This window comes from Haemaphysalis longicornis, unplaced genomic scaffold (assembly GCF_048455015.1).
Source record: "Haemaphysalis longicornis isolate Haplotype H1 unplaced genomic scaffold, Haemaphysalis longicornis Haplotype H1 scaffold_11, whole genome shotgun sequence".
NCBI classification, from domain to species: domain Eukaryota; kingdom Metazoa; phylum Arthropoda; class Arachnida; order Ixodida; family Ixodidae; genus Haemaphysalis; species Haemaphysalis longicornis.
Genome location: NW_027526214.1, coordinates 92,716,206 through 92,722,169, shown reverse-complemented (window position 1 = coordinate 92,722,169; position 5,964 = coordinate 92,716,206).

The following is a 5,964-nucleotide window of genomic DNA, read 5'->3' as shown; positions in this document are numbered from 1 at the left end:
CGGCTCCCTAACGGCTTTTTCTCCCCCCAGTAAAAAATCGGGCGGTGTCCTTCCAAACACGTCTGTGCATGAATTCTCGGCGCCCATGCGCGTGCCGTTGTTCGGCTGTATGCCGTTTGCCGAAAAAATGACGTATAACCAGATACCTTACGTAGGCCGGTCTCCTCTTGAACACCGGTTGCCAAATATTCTGTGGCCACTCGCTTGCCGTAATTCGGCCGAGGACAGCTAACCGCATGAAAAACGTATATTCTGGGGCCGTACGTCGGCCGGTATCCTTCAGAACACTGGTTGCCCGAAGAAAACGAATATTCTACCGCCGGACGCGCGGTTCACCGTTGAAACAACGAATGCACGGCAGCCGCGCTCCGGCTGGTCTCCTTTCGAATACCAACTGCCGCAAGAATACGCATATTCTGTGGCCGGTCGCTTGCCGTGTTTCGGCCGATTACCGCTTCCCGAAGAAAAAACGGATGTCCTAAGGCCGTACTTCGCCCGTTCTCTTTCTCAACATCGGCAGCCGTAAGAGAACTGAATATCTGGCAGCCGGTTAGCTGCCGTTGTGCGTCCGGACACGGGCGGACGGAAAAATACCGAAGTGCTGGTTGCCGAATGTTGGCCGTTCAACGCATGATCAGTGGCTGCCAGAACCTGGATGCTGGCCGGACATGCCAGAAAGCGGCCATAGGCGGGCCGGTCCTGGGGTGCACTTTCTGTGCCGCTTGGGTGTTGCCCCGAAACTCTACTCTTCTTTCCATTCCAGCATAAAACGCTCCTTGTTTCCTGACTTAAACAATACTTCTTTGGTTTGACATGTTGTCTGCCTAAGAGTGTGGTGCTTTGCTTATGGGTTGTGTCGCAGTGGGTGTACTCAGCCTTATGAAAACGAGTAAAATGTGATGGTGATTTCCAAGATTTCCTTACATTTGATGTATCCTAGTAACAATTTTGGTGTAACTTCGTTGTACCTTTGTTTTACCTTCGAACTTGCTGTACCTTTCCTGTTCATACCTTACATGGTTCGCAATATATGATAAATAAATAAATAAATAAATAAATAAATAAATATATAAATAAATAAATAAATAAATAAATTAGACATATTAAACGATAGGCGTTCGTCGTTGTCATCTGGCAGTTCAGACCGAACGAAAGTACAGAACAAAGTAGGTATCATCGTCCTCAACCTGTTCGCCATGGAAATTACCCAGGCTAATGTGTTTTAGACGCCTTAGAACGGCCGCGTACATAGCTCCAGAAGTCAGCCGGTTTCTGAGGCACACCAGCCTCTAACGACTCTGTATGGAGCTGGTGGTCACGCTGGTAGAGGCTTTTACAAAGTGAGCGATACCGATTAAACTCAGCTTTCCACTTGCCAAGCTGGAAAGCTTGGCCTTTTTGTGAGCGCTGTCCTTAAGTTTAAGCGAACTTCAAAGTTCATCAGCGAACCAGTTGGGAAATTTCAAATGAACCCGCTTTTAACAAGGGACGTACTTTTCCATGCCACTCGACAATTTCGGTAAAACATTGAGACTGTTCGTCAATATCCTTGACATCAAAAACATTAGACCATTTAGCAGATGATTAAAAGTGATACAGCCCAGCATAATCTCCACGCTTAAGCGCTTATCGCGGCACTCTACAATCCTCAACACCGCCATAGTGACGCTGGGCAGCGACAGACAGGGACAATAAGAAGGGTGTGAAACTTGTCGGGGTGTACAAGAGAAATTTTGGAGGCACACTTGTACGTTTTTCATGTTCGAGAAGCACGCATCCGGGACATTACCACTGACTTTTCTATGTGGCAGAACTGCTGCAAGAAAATGAGCGATTGAAAATCTAATAACATGCTGCATTTCTGAGCTGTATAATGGTTTTTGTGCAGAAATGAAAGAGTGTTCCAGTGAATACCTGGGGTGTTGAAGTCCCCAAGTATAATTAGCTATGGTTGGAGTGTGCATTTGAAACATTTTCGATAGATGTGAGCTTTCGATTATATTCAGCATGTAAAATATCCGGGGATATATGGAATGCACCGATGAGCAGCTCTCGCATCTCTTGAGGCATACCTCAAGCCAGACTGATTTCTTTAGGTTCTCGATGTCTTCATGCCGCACGCATTGCACTCAGCGTTCGATGGTGATCAATAATAATAAAAATAATAATAATAATAATAATAATAATCAATCAATCAATCAATCAATCATGTTTATTTACGTGCCCAGGAACAGCCAGAGGCCTGAGTGCTGGCGCACGGATAGTTATATGAAAACAAAATACAAGAAACATATTGCAAGAAACAAACAAGCGACAAGACACACACATATTGAAGTAGCGAAAATTACAAAAATAAAGCACAGGCGGAGCCTGGGTACAGGTCAAAAAGAAAAAAGAAGATGCCTGTGTGGCTCAGCTTATTGTAATGAATACACAACAAGCAGAGAACAAAGTTTGACAGTAAGACGACAAAAACAATGACCAGAGTATAGAAACAAATGATAAGACAAGCATGATAAGTAAACAGTTTCAAAAACAGGCAACTATATTGGTTAAACAGAACCGCAGAGAAATCAAATTTCAGCAATAAAAAAAAAAGAAAAACGAACGACAGAGATATCATAGATGTTTAACATACTGTGTTCCGCAGCGCAGTACGGTAAATTGTAAAGGAGCTTTGAAAGATGTCAAGGCGTTCAGAGAAGCGGTTGTAGCAATTCCGTATTCTGCGCACGGGAGAATGATTGGAGTTGCGCGCAGCGGTCAAGAAAGGGCGATGCGACCTGGTGGGCCTCTGTGGAACACTAAACTCTAAAAAGCTAAGCAGGTCCGCGCAAGAAAGGTCACCATGAACAACTTTGTGAAGAAATGTAAGGTCCGCACGCATACGTCTGCAGGTCAACGAAGGAATGGAAGGAACTATGGGTAAGTCAGAATCAGGACCCGGACTGTGATTGTGATGACGGTGCTTAAATATGGATAAAAACTTCTTCTGCACACGTTCTAAAAATTCACTACTAGATTTGGAGATGCCGTTCCAGGCAACAGAAGGATATTCTAACTGGGGGATACATATTGCATTGTATAGCATTAGAAATGGATCTGGAGAAGAGAATTCCTTTGTAATCCGACACACATTTCCAAGACTTCGGAGCGCTCGCCGGGTGATGAGCCTAATATGAGAAGAAAAAGAGAGGGTACTGTCGAAAAGCACCCCTAGGTCCCTAATCTCATCAACCCTTTGCAGAGGAGCTCCCTCAATACTGTAGGAAAACAGCAGACGGTGGGTTTTCCGGCTGTAGGTGACAACCTTTGTTTTAGTGGGGTTTAAAATTAGGCAGTTTTTCCTGCACCAGACCGATAATTCCGACACATCCCTCTGCAAGGCACAGCAGTCCTGAACACCGCTAATGTGCCTAAATAGTTTGACATCATCAGCATAGAGAAGAAAAGAAGAGTTTGTTAACACTGTTGAAACATCATTGATAAAGACAGAAAACAATAAGGGACCCAGCACGGAACCCTGGGGTACACCACTTGTTGCAGGGTAAACACTAGACTTTTTGTAGTTAACATCTACATAAAAGGACCGGTCAAGGAGATAGTTGGACAACAAGGCAACAAGGCTTGCATCAACACTGGACGTAGTAAGCTTGTTAATTAATAATTTATGGTTCACTACATCAAACGCCTTACTGCGGTCAAAATAGATAACATCCAACTGGCCGTTTTCACAAACTGCAGCCGAAGCCTGAGTCATGAAGCTTGCAAGATTTGTAACCGTCGATCGACCCGAGAAAAAGCCGTGCTGATTTGGTATCAGAACGTTCTTGACGCAGGCAGTAAGAACGTTGTGCAGAGCTGACTCAAAGAGTTTTGAGGCGACACAAAGGAGTGAGATTGGGCGATAGTTGGTAACGGCTGACTTATCACCAGACTTAAATATTGGAAAAATTCGAGCAATCTTCCATGCACGAGGAAATTTGCCGAAAAGTAAACAGCTATTATAAATGGAAGTTAAGACAGGCACAAAAATGTTGCCGTAAACCTTCATGAGGGCTGCTGGAATTCCGTCTGCACCACAGGAAAATGACGGTTTCATCCGTTTAAGGCTATCATTGACAAGTTTTTCATTGAACATAAGTGTACTAAAATTAGACATATTATTAAACGATAGGCGTTCGTTGTGACCATCTGGCAGTTGAAAGACAGAATCAAAGTACTGAGCAAAGCTAGTGGCGACATCCTCAACCTGTTCCCCATCGGAATTAAGCAGGCTAATGTGTTCTTTAGACTCCTTAGAACGGCCGCGTACATACCTCCAGAAGTCAGCCGGTTTCTGAGACGCAGAAGCCTCTAACGACCCTATATAGAGCTGGTGGTCACGCCGGTAGAGGCTTTTACAAAGTGAGCGATACCGACTAAACTCCGCTTTCCACTTGTCGAGCCCAGAACGCTTGGCCTTTTTGTGGGCGCTGTCCTTAAGTTTAAGCGAACTTCGAAGTTCTTTAGAGAACCAATGGGGAAATTTGGAATGAACAGGCATATAACAAGGGATGCACTTTTCCATGCCACTCCTGACGATTTTGGTAAAACGTCGAACCTGTTCGTCAACATCATTGACATCAAAAACACTAGACCATTCAGCAGATGAATAAAAGTGATAGAGCCCAACATAATCTCCACGCTTGAAAGCATATCGCGGGACTGCACAATCGTCAACACCACCATAGCAATGCTGGGCAGCGACAGAGACAGAGACAATAAGAGGGGGGTGAAACTTGTCGGGGTGTACAAGAGATATTTCGGAGGCACACACTTGTACGTTTTTGAAGTTCGAGAAGAACACATCTAGGACATTACCACAGAAGTTTTCTATGTGGCAGAACTGCTGCAAGGAGGTGAATGATTGAAAATCTAATAACATGGTGCATTTCTGCGCTGCATAATGGTTTTTATGCTGAAATGAAAGACTGTTCCAGTGAATACCTGGGGTGTTGAAGTCCCCAAGTATAATTAGCTTACGGTTGGAGTGTGAATTGGAAACATTTTCAATAGATGTGAGCTTTAGATTATATTCAGCAGGTAAAATATCCGGGGTTATATAGAATGCACCGATGAGCAGCTTCTCGCCCCTCTTGAGGCCTACCTCAAGCCAGACTGATTCCTCAGTCTCGAGGTCTGCACGCCGCACGCATTGCACTGAGCGATCGATGGCAATGAGAACACCGCCACCCTTTTGCTTGGGCCCAGTTAACTTTCTGTCACTTCTAAAAATTTCATAGGTCGGAGGAAAATAGTCGGAAGATGAGATATCATCGCAAAGCCAAGTTTCAGTAATAACAATAGTAGAAAATTTGGAGCACACAACATTTCTAAGAAATTCGGAGGACTTAGTACGTAGACCCCGAGCATTTTGATAATAGATGTCGAGAGTGTCGTTCTTACTGGTCATTCTCAGAAGTTTCACAGCTGTGCACCATGCAAGGGTGGAGCTTGCCTTGGAACGGCTTGAAGAGGCAGCCCTTTGGCCACATAGACGGTTCGCACAGGCGCCTGAAACACTCTGCGTCAACAGTTACACAAAAAGAAGAATAGGAGTCATGCTTGGTTTTAAGGCGTTTGCATGACAATGGCGTGACTTGCACATGCGACAGGTGGGCCAACAGTTGCCCAGATGTGGTGTTAGCCGACAACTTCGAAACAAAGATGGCCCTGGAGCTCGGCGGTCGGCGCACCACAACCAACTCAGAAGCTTCCGATGCACCAACGCGAGGAGGGCTTCTTTTCTTCACTAAGTTCACCGGCGGGCCATTACTCGCAGTGTCGGACCGTAGAGGCGGAGGCAAAGAGCAGTCCGATGGGGAACTCAAATCACTCAACACCGCACCTGGTTGACCGCTGGAGCGTTCTAAGAATGCCGAAGCGTTCGTCGAGGACAGGAGGGGGCCGCCTTCGCCCGCT